This window comes from Bos indicus x Bos taurus, chromosome 15 (assembly GCF_003369695.1).
Source record: "Bos indicus x Bos taurus breed Angus x Brahman F1 hybrid chromosome 15, Bos_hybrid_MaternalHap_v2.0, whole genome shotgun sequence".
Lineage (NCBI taxonomy): Eukaryota > Metazoa > Chordata > Mammalia > Artiodactyla > Bovidae > Bos > Bos indicus x Bos taurus.
This window is the reverse complement of record NC_040090.1, coordinates 67396440-67411554: the sequence shown is the minus strand read 5'-3', so window position 1 is coordinate 67411554 and position 15115 is coordinate 67396440.

The window sequence follows — 15115 nt, the reverse complement described above, 5'->3', positions numbered from 1 at the left end:
TTGGGAGCTTTAAGGTTGCAGTGGTCATGTATGGATGTGAGAGTTGGACTGTGAAGAAAGCTGAGCACTGAAGAATTGATGCTTTAGAATTGTAGTATTGGAGAAGACTCTTGAGAGTCCCTTGGACTGCAAGGAGATGCAACCAGTCCATCCTAAAGGAGATCAGTCCTGGGTGTTCATTGGAGGGACTGATGCTAAAGCTGAAACTCCAATACTTTGGCCACCTCATACGAAGAGTTGACTCACTGGAAAAGAGTCTGATGCTGGGAGGGATTGGGGGCAGGAGGAGAAGGGGATGACAGAGGATGCGATGGCTGGATGGCATCACTGACTGGACAGACATGAGTTTGAGTAAACTCCGGGAGTTGGTGATGGACAGGGAGGCCTGGTGTGCTGTGATTCATGGGGTCGCAAAGAGTCAGACATAACTGAGCGACTGAACTGAACTGAACTAAACTGTTTATAATAGTTTTACTTAAAATAGCCAAAACTTGGTGGGGAAAGAAGCAGTTGTTCAACAGATGAACAATATATGTCTGAACAATGCAGAAGTAGCTTAATAAAGGAATGAAATGCAGATACATTTAAAATTTCTGAATATCAAAACATTATGCTTAGAGATCAAAGATGACACAAACAGATGGAGAGATACACCATGTTCTTGGATTCAATGAATCAATATTGTGAAAATGACTCTACTACCCAAAGCGATCTAGAGAGTCAATGCAAACCCTGTCAAGTTACCAATGGCATTTTTCACAGAATTAGAACAAAAATTTTTACAGTTTGTATGGAAACACAAAAGAACCGAAATAACCAAAGGCATCTTAAGAATGAGAAATGAATCTGGAACAATTAGCCTCCCTCAATTCAGACTATACCACAAAGCTACAGTAATCAAGACAGTATGGCAGTGGCACAAGAACAGAAGTAAAGATCAATGGAGGCTGAAACATAGAAGAAGACTTTGATGTCTTCCAAAGAAGACATACAGATGGCCAAAAACCCATGAAAAGATGCTCAACATCACTCACTATTCTGTCAGTACTAGAGACATGAAAATCAAAACTACAAATATGGTATTACCTCACACTAATCACAATTGGCATCATCAAAAAATCTACAAACAATGCAGGAGAGGATATAGAGAAAAGGGAAGCCTCTTGTGCTCTTGCTGGGAATGTACATTGATATAGCCACTATGGAGGGCAGTATGGAGGTTCCTTAAAAATCTGAAAATGGACCTTATGACACGGCAATCCCATTACTTGGCAATACCCTGAGAAAACCGTAATTTGAAAAGACACATGCACCCTACTGTTCATGGGGTCACAAGGATTCAGACAGGACTGAGCAACTAAGCACAGAATATGTATATGTATATATAGAATCTAGAAAAATCATACTGATGAATCTATTTACAGAGCAGAAATAGAGATAAACATAAAAAATGAACTCATGGACACAGCAGAGGAGGGAAAGAAAGGGTTGAACTGAGAGAGTAGCCTTGACGTATATACATTACCATGTGTAAAATGCTAGCTAGTGGGAAGCTGCTGAGCAGCACAGGAAGCTCAGCTTGGTGCTCTTGGATGAGCTAAAGAGGAATGAGGGGTGGAGGAGGATCAACAGGGAGGGTGTATATGTACACATACAAATGATTCACTCATTTTACAGCAGAGACTAATGCAGCATTGTAAAATAACTATAACACAATTAGAAATAAGGAAAAAGAAAGAACAAATAAAAATATGAATATCCAGGGCTCCCCTGGTGGTCCAGTGGTGAAGATTCCGTGCTCCCAATACAGGGAACCCAGATTCCTGTACTAGTCAGGGAACTAGATCCCACGTGCCACAACTGAGACCCAGAGCAACCAAATAAAAACCAAATTAAAAAATACAAACATCACAGACAGCATAAATAAACAAAATGTTATCTATATATTTCTAATGAACTTTATAAAGAATGGGTACCTTTCTTTTTAAGGAAAAGACTTGGACATTAACAGAAATAAATTAAGGAAATTTAAAAACAAACAAAAAGCAACCAAAAACTTATTATGCCAAACAATAGGTGTCAGACACAAAGGAAAATACATGATCCAATCTGTATGAAATCCTAGAAAAGTAGATCTAATCTATGGAGATCAGCAGATTATTGGCTGCCTGGGGTTGATTGAAGTGGTTGGGAAAAGGACAAGAGAATATTTGGGGTGATGGATACATTCATCTATTACATATATAAGTAACCCTTAACCAACACAGGTGTGAACTGCACAGGTCCTCTTACACCTGGATTTTTTTTTGATAAATATATACTATGACATGACCCATGGTTTTTGAATCCACAGATGTGAAACTAAGGCTACAGAGGGCTGACTGTAAAGTGTACACATAATTTTTGACTACATGGAGGGTTAATACTTTTTGCTTTCAAATATCTAAATTTTCTAAAGGGAATGGTGCTCAGAGATATAAATTGTTACTTTCATCCCCACTCGCCTACCTCCCATCTTCATGTTGATATCTAAGAGATGCCTCAAGCTCGGGCAGGTCCACAGCCGTGACTTGTCACTTCCCGTCTGTTCCTCCAGGGGCCCTCCCCCATAGTTGTCACTGCTTCTTGTTTCTCAGGCCCAAACACCAGTGTCATTCTTGGCTACTTCCTTTCCATCAACCCCAGATACGAAGATATGAATGGAAGAAAAATAAAGTTGATTCTGTCTTTCAAATGTATCTAGTCTTACCCATATATGAGTACTTGCTTTATTACACTACTAGTACCAGTCAGCAGTGAAGTGGATTTTAAGTCAGTGGTGCTTTTTTAACTGCCCATGTGCTGCTACTGCTGCCGCTAAGTCGCTTCAGTCATGTCCGACTCTGTATGGCCCCATAGATGGCAGCCCACAGGCTCCTCCATCACTGGGATTCTCGTGGCAAGAATACTGGAGTGGGTTGCCATTTCCTTCTCCAATGCATGAAAGTGAAAAGTGAAAGTGAAGTCGCTCAGGCGTGTCCTATCCTACCGACCCCATGGACTGCAGCCTACCAGGCTCCTCCTTCCATGGGATTTTTCAGGCAAGAGTACTGGAGTGGGTTGCCATTGCCTTCTCTGAACTGCCAGTGTAGATGGAATAAAATCAGTCCAACAAAAGTCAGTTCCAAGTGAATAGTGGATCTAAATGGGAAGGTAAGAAAACCTGAAAGAAGACATAGGGGAATATCTTCATGATCACAGGTAGGCAAAAATCCAAGGACAGGAACTCGTGTCTACTTTGTTCATGCCGCATCTCCAGTGTGATGTCCAGTATTAACAGAAGGAACATAAAGGAAACTTCAACACTTTCTGGAGAAATCTACACACATGCAAGTACGTGAATCATTGTGAAGATATACAGTGTACTTAATGATCAGATTGAATGTTAGACATGTCACTTCTTATTAGTCTAACATCTAATGCAATCCTAATTAAATAACATTCAGACTGATTTTCAGGATAAACTGAGTCTAAGCTTCACACAGAAAACTGAGCAAGAATACCTCAGGAAACGCCTGAGGGAAAAAAAATCAGGTCAAGTGATAAGGTGTGATAAGGCCTGCCAGGAGATGAGACAGATTTTAAAGCCATGATTATTACCATTTTGTTGAAGAAGCCAGGCCACTGTGTAGTACAAGGTGCATTACTGGCTCATGAACCACCACTAAAAATACTGCCAATTATTAAGGTTCTGACTTGTTAGGTGCCTCCCAATTCAGAGATCTCAGGAGTGTGAAGACACGTGTGCCTTGGACTGGCCTTGATGCATGGATTCTCAGAGAGATGCAGAGAACAATGAAAAAGCCAGATACAGACTCCCCAAAATGCATAATTTTAGCAGAAGATTAACATAATATTTCACATAGCTTGGGAAAGGGAGATCTTTTCTTGACTGATAGTGAGAAAACTAGATAGTCATCTAGGAAAAGATATTCTTGTCTCACACTTTATACACACACACACCCTACAGCTGGCCCAAAGGTGTGCAACCAAAAGCCAAGAGACAAACAGTTGTGTAGAAGCCAAGGGATAACAATTATTACATCCTCAGATTAGGAAGCCCTTTCCAAATATGTGAAGAGTCTACAAGCCACAAAAACTGATAATCTGACTGCATAAAAATGAAGCCCAGTGGTGAGGCCAACCCGGTCCCAGAACTGGAGTGAAAATCCAGAAGATAAGATTGGACATAGCCTAGCCCCTAGCCCCAACCCACAGAGTCCTCATTCTCCCCAGAACCCCACCCACATGGCTGGTGTTGTTCCAATTTATATGGGACCTCAGTCAGTTCCTAGAAGAAGAGGGTCACTTTATATAGAAAGCAGGTTGAATGGTGTCCCTGAAAGATTTGTGCCCCAGAAACTGTGAAGGGATCTTGTCTGAGAAAAGGATCTTTGATATCAATAGACCTGCTCCACAAAGGGCTGCTACAAACCATAGATTTGTTAAAAAAAATTTTTTTTCAAGGGAATGATGTGTGAAAGGCATTAACTCAAGACTCAATAAACCAAGACATTCCTGCGCTTAGTGCAGCCCAGGAGGATGCCTCGGTGCCCCCTACCCACTGACCTCACAGAACAGGGTCATCCAGCATTGCAACATCGAAATCTCTTGGAGCTGGCCTGTGCTCTACCTCCCTTGATGTCCTACAAGCTCTTCTGCTTTTAAGGGGCTCTTAAAGTAACAGCTCTATTGAGATAAAATTCACATTAACATGTAATTCATCCAGAGCTTACAACTCAGTGGCTTTTATTATATTCAAAAATAGCCATAAAACTATGTAATTTCAGAAACTTTCATCACCTCAAGATGGAAACCAGGGACTTCCCTGGTGGCCCAGTGGTTGAGAGTTCACCTTGCAATTCAGGGGACTCAGGAACTGGAATCCCACATGCCATTAAGCAACTGGGTCTATGCCCCACAACTACTGAGGCCTGTACACTCTGCAGGCAATACGACAAAACTGGAGGGTCTGTGCACCACAGCAAGTCGTCTGGCAAAATGCAGTGAAGATCCAACATGTAGCAACTAAGACTCGACAAAACCAAATACTTAAAAAAATAAATATCATACTTAAGAGTGTACTTAATATTTTTATAGAAAGATTTTTTAAATTCCAAGTTGCTCTACAATTTTCAGAAGGTTCATACGTGATTTCACCTAATCTCCTATATTCCCATAATAACATTTTTTCTCCCCCCACCCCTATATTGTTCTCCTCACCACTATACTTTATAGATATATAAAATCGTGAACTGTGACAAATAAACGCAAAAAAACAAAAATTGATGTAGTGTGCCATCCTGACAGGGCAGGGCAATCCTTGACTTCCCTAGTGATTAGTGAGGCTGAATATCTTTAACTTGCTGGACATTTGTGTGTCTTTGGACAAATGTCTATTTAGCTTCTTTGCGCATGTTCTGAACAGGTTGTTTATGTTCAGTTTTAGGAGTTCTCAATGTTAAAGGTATAAATCCCTTATAAGATGTGATTTTATCACATTAGACTTAATGTTGGGGTTGCTCAGCATGGTCGGTGGTCATTGTGGACTCAGCCCCTCCTCTGTGCTCACATTCCCTGTCCTCAAAGAAACATGCATGGTTCACTACAGAGAACCCTCTGATGGCACTTCTGTATACTAGAAACTGGTAATGGCCAAATGCGAGGAGAAGACACAGAAAAGGAACCCTGCTTCTGGGGTGCTCCACAAATTGCCAAAGCTCTGAAGTCCTTGCTACTTGGGATTTTGAAAAATGCTTCTTAATATGTAAATGGAGAGAGGAGGCCCATTGGGCTATTTTTGCTCCATTGGGAAAGTAAGTTGGATCCCTGCCTCACAAAACACCACCAAAGCATTTAGACACACACTAAGAACCAACACTTGAAAACTTGACACATTTTACAACTATTTTTGATGAGTGAATATCTTTTTAATTGAAGTATTATGGATTTTTAAAGATTTGTTAGTTTAAGGTGTATAGCAAAGTGATTCAGGGATTCAGTGTTTCACGTGCTTCCTTGGACAAAATTCACTCCGCATGAGGGTCCCCGGGGCCATGTCCAATACTCAGAACAGGCAATAATCCTGAAAACACAGAGCAGCATGCGGTGGTGCTCGTGGGTCTTTTTTGACTGAATCAATTATTCTAACATGACACACAAAAGAAGCCTAGATGCTAGGAGGCGGATCCCCAAACCTATCTTCAAACAGGAGGCCTTGCTCCCTTGAATATGGGTGCGTGAAACTGCGCTTGGAAGGGAAGAGGTGTGTCATGAATATTTTGTCTGCAGAGGACGAAGCGGTGTGCAGAGAGGATGCACACGGTGGTCCCAGGACACTGAGCACATGGAGACAGTAACTGGATTCTCAGCCCTGCTCTTGGGGCATTGCACTGTCTTCACCCCTGACATACGGTGAGGTGCTCACAGGTGTCCTGGAGAGTATGGTCACATGACCTGGATCTGTCCAATCAGTGTGTCCCATCCTCCATGGCCACCTTGATTGGCTCAGGACTGGGGCGGTGACCAAACGGCGTCCAGGACCCGGACTCAGAGCTGGAATCAAGGGAAAGAGGACCTCTCGTTCTGCCGGAAGGGGCGGGGCCGGTGAGGTCAGTCTACAGCAGTGGGAGGGGCGTGAGGTTGGCCTGGGGCGGTTGGTAACCTTCTTGCTCCCGTCAGGGCACAGCCGCCAGCCTGAGGATGAGGGCGCTGCTGAGCCCAGGGGTTGAGAGTGCCGGTTCCTGCTGTGGTCCCGGAGCTCCACCTGAGACGTGAGGGAAGCCCTCTGCCTGTGAGTCCTCCTGCTTATCTGTGAGCTTGTTTGAACCTCGCTGGGTTTTCTGTCCAGCGGGCTAAGTGGAGACCCTGGAAATGCTAGTGTGTGGGTTTTGGCTGGCTTCAGGGAAGAAATGCCAGATGACAACTGGGAGACTCCAGTCTAATCTGGATTCAGGTGATATCTCTTGAAAGTGAAGTGAAAAGTCCCTCAGTCGTGTCCGACTCTTTGTGACCCCAGAGACTATATGATCCATGGAATTCTGCAGGCAAGAATACTGGAGTGGGCAGCCTTTCCCTTCTCCAGGGGATCTTCCAAACCGAGAGATCAAACCCAGGTCTCCCGCATTGCAGGCAGATTCTTTACCGGCTGAGCCATAAAGGAGGCCCAAGAATATTGGACTGGGTAGCCTGTCCCTTCTGCAGCGGATCAGGATTCCTGACCCAGGAATCGTACCGGGGTCTCCTGCAATGCAGGAGACCAGCTGAGGTATCAGAGAAGCCCAACATCTCTTAAGACCAGCTACTAATTGTAGGATTACCCTAAAGAGTCTTCACAGGATTAAGGTAGCAACCTGCTAAGCTGGCAATCAGTGTCCTTATTATAGAGGACAAAACTGGGGCTCTAAGAAGGGGGTAACTCAGCTATAGCAGGGAAGTGTGTAGCCAGACAACCCCCCCAGATCCTGCTGTTAGAACTCAGGGAGGCCACATGGTGGGGCTTGTTCGTGTGACAGGGACTAAGGCACTCAGCCCACTGGGTGCTGTGGGGACCTGACTTGGTAACTGCCATCTGGCAGCTCTGAGACTCATTTGCACTATAGTTGGCACTGAAGAGAGGAAGGGCATCTCCCTTCATCCACCCAACCACACCCTCCGGGTACTCCCACACCCTGCCCCCTTTCTCTTGCTTTGTGAGGAAATTAGAGTCATGCTCATGTGACCACGTTGGCTGTCCACTGTTCACAGGATACCAACTGCAGCTGCTACAGCAGAGGCCAAGAGCCTTTGCCCCTTTGCCTCTTTCCTCTTCTCTTTCACCATCGGGGCCCTCCTCCACACTTGTACACTAGAGGCCTTTTCTGAGACATGCGGGGACCCTCCTTCAGTTTGCAACAGGTTGTATCCACTGCTGTCGTTTCAATGCCTCCCTTGAAACTCAGCTCATGAGCTCCTTTGCCTGCATTGTGGCCCACCTGGCTGCCACGGGAGGGACCGAGCTGACTGTGAAGCCAAAGCTCAGATCTGACAGCTGGGAATCTGTGTATAAAGGACCTGATTATTCATGCTGTAAAGGCTGTAGTAGGCTCCAGGGGTCCAGAACTAGGGCTTGGGCCAAAGTGACTCTACAGGCAAACGTTTTGATGCCTGGGGGGGCTTCTGGTTATAGTGGCACTGGGGCGAGTTTCTTGAGGTTCTGAAGGCCCACTGTGTGCAGGTTCACGGTGCACAGAGAAGGGAAGATGGAGTCTACCCTGGAGGTGGTCACAGCTCCTGGATGAGCCAGACAGGCAGGCAGGTCCCAAAAGCACCTGAGCTGCCTTCATGAGGGAGTGGTGTGGGAGCAGAGGAAGAGAACCAGGTCTGCTCCCTTGTGTGGTGCCCGGGGCAGGTTGTCACCAGACTAAACACTTACCACGGTGATGACCATCGCTGCTGTCTGCAAAGGGTATACACTGGCGTGTGTCTTCATCTGAGCAGTCAGACTGTCTCTAAACTATACTGGCCACAGGCATGGCCTGTCCTTGGACCTTCACATGTTTCTTTTCTTCCTTACTGAACATTCATTTCCAAGAGGGTTTTTGGGCTATAGGATGTTGGGTTTTCTCTAGCTTTGTCCAATGAGGATTGCTTTTCTGTTGTTGGTGTGGTTCGTTTTTCCAGCTCTTTTTCTTGGCTTATTCTGTGAATTTGTTTGTGCCAGAGAAAGAGCTCAGCATCTCCCTTCTGGCTGATATGTCACACAACAGCAATGCCTACCAGGAGATTCTGACCACATTTGCCAAAAGGGCTTCGTTTTGCAGATGACATCTTGAAAGTACCTACACTGTCCTTACAGATACCCAAAGACTACCTCAAAAGAAATAAAAACAAGAATTCTCAAGTTTAGTCTTCCAATATGTGGAGAGTCAGAAAAATCCCCTGGAGAAGGGAAAAGCTACCCACTCCAGTATTCTGGCCTAGATAATCCATGGACTGTAAAATCCATGGGGTTGCAAAGAGTCTAACAAGACTAAGCGACTATAACTTTCACTTTCAGTCAGAAAAAAATCCAGTTTTCTGTCATTTCAGTGATTGGCATTGATTGTGGACACCCAAAGAATGGGGAGAAATGGAGAAAGAAGACGACTAAATGCTGTCAGGTGGGGGAGGGAGGAACAGGGAGTGCTTGACATGAATCCCAGCTTTGCTGAGAAGTGGGGGGGATAGAATGAGAGGGTCCAAATGTAGACACTGGTGATGGTTACACAGCTTTGTGAAGGCCTTAAGATTCCCAGATTGCATCAATTAAAGTAAAATTTATTTAAAAAAACTTAACAGAAAAATATATATAAATCCATAAAAAAAAATAAAACCTCACAAGAAAACTAAACACAAACCAGATTAAAATAAGCTCAGGGGAAGGGAACTCAATTTCCCCTGGGTGGGGAGCGAGTTGATGGCGACCATGGGAATCAGACAGGGATGGAGGCGCTGCAGAGCCAACCGTGCTCCTGGACGAGGTGTTTCCAGAAAGGGATCTGGGTCTCTGTCCAGAGCGGGGGCCCATTCTCCCTGCAGGGGTGGGTGAGTCATCATGGGCATCTGGGTCTTGGGCAGGAGCCAGGGCAGGCTCTCCCTGCAGAGGTGGTAACTCATCCCCGGACAGGGGTTCTTCTGCCAAAGCCCGAGCAGGTACAGGTGCAGGTGGAGGTGGAGGTTTTCTCTGAGGGGGTGGGACATCGGTGCCTGGGGCTGGGGGTCCTGCAGGCACAGAGATCCGATCTTCTCAGGGTGCTGGCCAGTACCCAGCTGGCCCGGTGTCTTTGGGAGGGGAAATCTCAGGTCTCTATCTCCCCTCAGTGGATCCCTGGGTCCTGCACCTGTAGCAACCACCTCTGTAGGGACAGGTCTTGGAAGTGGAGCCTGGTTGAATTTGAAGGTCAGAGCTAGACCTGGGAGAAGAGAAAAGTTTGCCCATAGGCTAACCTTGCCATGTGCCTAACTGGGCACTAAAGCTTCCTAGAGATTCCCAAAGAATTCCCAGCATAGGAGTCTTCTCTGCAGTCTATAAGATGGGTGGTGTGAGGCCAGCCTTTGCTTCAGGCCCAGCCACAGCTCTAGGGGACTCCTCCCTGTGTGGCTCAGCAGCCCCTCCCCACACCCTCACATGCACAGCGCCAGCCTCCTCACCTCTGTGCTCTGCCGTGCTGGGCTCCAGGTCCTCCTGCTGCCTCAGAGGCAGGGGTTCTCTGGGCTCTGGGTTGGAGCCGGATGTGCTGAGCTTTGTGGGAGCCTGAGACTGGGCCCCAGGGTGTGTCCTGGGTGGTGTCTGGGCCACAGCCTTCCCTGCTTCCTCTTCATTCCCAGTTGGGCTGACCCCTCCGTGGGCACACTCACCTGGAGCCTGCACTGGGGCTCACGGGCAGGGGGGTGGTGGTCCAACCCCTCCGTCAGGGAGGTGGACAGGGTGTCCCCCTCATCGGCCACATCCAGTGGGAAGCTCTGCAATGATAATGACCGTCAGCCAGCCCTGCTTGGAGTTTTCCAAGCTGGGCCTGGCCAGTATGGCTGCTGCTTCTGCCCGCTCGAACTTCTGCTCCCAGCAGAGACATATGTCTGCTCAGGTACCTACCCAGGAGGAAGGAGACCCACCTGAGGGAGTGAGGTCAGCCTGAGCAGCCGGCCCTGCCTGAATTCTTCCCATCCTGCCTAGCCTGCTCTCCCCTGGGGTGTGGACACAACTGGCCCACAGGCTTCTGACCCACATCCGCTTGGGCTTGCTTGAGGCAGACACAGCCCAAGAAACCCCCATCCACGCACACAGGGAAAGGACTCAGGGTTACCTGGATGGGATGGGAGAGGGGACCTGGCCTGGCCTGGGGCTCCTGTGTTACCTTCCTTTTCCTTCAGGCAAAGGGACAGAGGCCTCTCGGGGGGAGCCTGAGCCAGCGTTGAGCACGTTCCCACACACTCTGCCTGTGAGCTCTCCCGAGGCCCCGGCCTCTGGGCAGGGGCAAACAGCAGAACATCTTGGCAGCAAGCGATCTGGCTGGGGGCTCCTCTCTGCTGTGGAGGCCTGGATACCCACGTTCCGGGTTCTGTTGGGTTCTGTTGCCAGGAAGTGACATCATTTCCTGGGTTCTTACTAAGGTCCCTTAAACAAAGTTCCCCATGGGAACCTCTGGGTTGACTGTTCACCCACCCTCTTAGGCCATGTGCAGGCACAGTGACACCCACACCACCCACCCCACAGCCTTGAAAGGCCTGGGTGCAGCCAGGGCCTGAGCTCTGAGGACACAGCTGCTTTCAGACCAGGCTCCTTCTTCTCATCTGTGATGTGGCTCTGGACAAGCCATGTGCCCCTCAGTGTTTCCCCAGTCTCTCCTTCTGCAGAATGGGGGTCATTCTCCCATCTACTGCCTAGGACTGTCGGCCTACAAGACCTCCATGCCTTTCAACCTGGGGCTGGTATCACATGGAGCTTGTGCGCTGGGACTTCCCAAAGGAAGGATTCAATACAGGGCTGACCTAGCACAGAATGGGGCAGAAACAGGCCTGGATGGGCTCTGGGACCTAGGAAAAGGCACTCCCCTTCCTGCCTATTTCGAGACCCTGATCCCCCAATGGAGGACTGAAAGAAGACTCGAAGGTCACCTTCTCTTATACAAAAGAGGGCCCAACTTTCTGGTCCTCTTTTTCCACTGAGATTCTGGTTCAAGTGCCCCATCTCGGCTTCTGTGGGTGGCTGAGCTTATAATGGCTCCCTGCATTCTTGTCTTTTACTTTCATAACCTTGGGTCATTTTCCCCGTTCTGGGGTGGATGGACACTGTCATTGCTTCTAACTTCCAGATAGATATATGAAAAGTCTCTAAAATCTACTCATTTCCTCTCTTTTGTTCAGTGTCTCTCTCTAGATGTTTCTCTTTCTTTTCCTTTCTGAATTCAGCCTATGTCTTCCTCTTTCTCTCTCTCTGTCTCTCCTGTGGATGGATGGATGCCTTTGAATGCACATGTATATTGTTAGCTTAGGGATAGGTTTTAGGGACAGGTTAGGTGACTGCAGCCATGAAATTAAAAGACGTTTACTCCTTGGAAGGAAAGTTATGACCAACCTAGATAGCATATTCAAAAGCAGAGACATTACTTTGCCAACAAGGGTCTGTCTAGTCAAGGCTATGGTTTTTCCTGTGGTCATGTATGGATGTGAGAGTTGGACTGTGAAGAAGGCTGAGTGCCGAAGAATTGATCCTTTTGAACTGTGATGTTGGAGAAGACTCTTGAGAGTCCCTTGTACTACAAGGAGATCCAACCAGTCCATTCTGAAGGAGATCAGCCCTGGGATTTCTTTGGAAGGAATGATGCTAAAACTGAAACTCCAGTACTTTGGCCACCTCATGCAAAGAGTTGACTCATTGGAAAAAGACTCTGATGTTGGGAGGGATTAGGGGCAGGAGGAGAAGCGGATGACAGAGGATGAGATGGCTGGATGGCATCACTGACTCGATAGACGTGAGTCTGAGTGAACTCCAGGAGTTGGTGATGGACAGGGAGGCCTAGTGTGCTGCAATTCATGGGGTCGCAAAGAGTCGGACACAACTGTGCGACTGAACTGAACTGAACTAGAGTGAGATAATGGAGAAGGCAGTGGCACCCCACTCCAGTACTCTTGCCTGGAAAATCCCATGGATGGAGGAGCCTGGTAGGCTGCAGTCCATGGGGTCGCAAAGAATTGGACACGACTGAGCGACTTCACTTTCACTTTTCACTTTCATGCATTGGAGAAGGAAATGGCAACCCACATCAGTGTCTTGCCTGGAGAATCTCAGGGACAGGGGAGCCTGGTGGGCTGCCATCTATGGGGTCGCACAGAGTCGGACACGACTGAAATGACTTAGCAGTAGCAGCAGTAGCAGTAGAGTAAGATAAAGGGTTTAGGTTGGAGTTGGTGTTGGGGGAAGGGACAAGGGTGGTGTGTTTTTTCTTGGAGACTTGAGTGCTGTTTGTTCTTAGTCTATTTTACATATGAACCGCTTATCAGATACATCACTTGCAAGTAGTCTCTCATGTTCAGTTGACTATTTTTTTGATTTGTGAATGCTTAGCTTTTCTGTTGCAAAGCTGTTCAATTGGATGGAAACCCATTGGTGTACCTTGTTTTCCTGTTTCCCTTACTTGAAGAGAGACCCATTTCTGCTTCTGCCCGCCAAATGCGAAGGAGACTCTCATGTTAAGGAGCCTACGACCAATGCTTATTTCTAGAAATCTCGTAACATCGGTCTTTGGGTTGATGTGTTTCACTGATATTCAGGTGGTATGAGATAAAAACCAATAGAATTTTTTGGATGTAGCTGTCCGATTTTTCCATGGACATTTACTGAAGACACCTTCTTGTTCCCATTTGTATATTCTCCCCTTCTTTGTCACAGATGAGTTGACCATGGATGCTTGGATTTGTTTCTGGACTCTCAAGTTGATGACATTTCTCCAAAGACACACAAATGTCCAAGTTTTAGATGCTCAGCCTCACTAATCACTAGAGGAGACAAGGATCACCATCCCTCATTAGGATGGCCTACTGCATAAATTGTGTTGTTTTGTGTGTTATTTTTTCAAAGTTCATGATTTTTCAGAGATATAGTTATTTATGGTACTGTGGAAGCATTGGAAACATGCTGTATGAAGAGATGACTGATTTTAAAAATAATGATGTTTAAATATGTATAATTGAGTATTTTATACCTTGTTTGATAAAGCAAAAAGTATTTAAACTGAAGTTGATCGTTTTTTATGGATATTAAAGAATATAGCCATAAAGTTTCACTTTTTACTATCTTCAAAGAAAAAAAGGTAAATTTTTGTTTCCTGTAATGTTATATGAAGGTCAGTCTAAAGGGTTTATTTAAAGCTTGTTCAGATGTATTCATAGCAGTGAAAATGCTGTTAACACCAGAAATGTTTTTCTATGATAGAAAGTCAAGCTGGCCTGTCTTTCTCAATAGCTTTTAATTTTGTGTTTACTACATCGTGTTTCTTTTTATTTCTTTAATTGGAGAATAATTACTTTACAGTCTTGTGTTGGTTTCTGCCATACATCAGCATGACTCAGCTACAGGTATACATATGTCCCCTTCCTGCTGAAACTCCCTCCCTTCTCCGTGCCCATCCCACCCCTCCAGGTTGTCACAGAGCACTAGGTTGAGCTCCCTGTGTCACAGAGCAAATTCCCACTTGCTCTGGTTTTACGTAAGCTCATTTATATGTCTCCAAGCTGTTCTCTCAACTGGTCCCACCCTCTCTTCCCCCACTGTGTCCACAAGTCTGTAGTCTGTTCTCTATGTCTGCGTCTCCATCTCTGCCTTACAGATAGGTTCATCAGTCACATCTTTCTAGATTCCACAACCATGCATTAACATACACTTGCCTTTCTCTGACTTACATACTTTTTTTTTTTTTTTGGTGGTACTTTTCTTAATACTTGACCTAATTTGCAATGAAACAGTAGAAGGATTTCATGGACGAAAATGGCAACAACTGAGTGTTACATTTTAGCCTAGCACTCCAGGCCCAAGTAAATCTAGGGTAAATTCATTTCTATGACAGCTTCTTTGATCACATTCACTACTTTTCCCTGTTGTCATGTGTACAATTTTCTGTTCCCTACATAATAATTACACGTGTCAAGTATCATCTGTCAGAAGTTGTATAGCAATGAGGAAATATGTTCATAATGCAGACACCACAAACACCCTCCAAAAGGTGTATGTAATAAGAATACACTTTGTAATGAATTTCACACCCTGAAAATATAGTTTAAAAATTGAAAAAATGACATTAATATGGGTTATAGATAGGTTTTCAGTGAAGGTGGGCTAGGCTAACAGCTAGGATCCCATCTTTCCTTAAAATGCAGAATTAAATATAAAAGGAACACACAATGGAGAAAAAAAAAAAAGACAGCTCTTCAGTAAATGGTGTTGGGAAAACTGGTCATTGACTTTTAGAGATGGGGAAACTGAAATTCAAGCAGACTTGCCGGGCACCAGGGCATCGTCTGGACCAGCCTCTTGTCCTCCTGACCTGGCAGGTGGTCATCC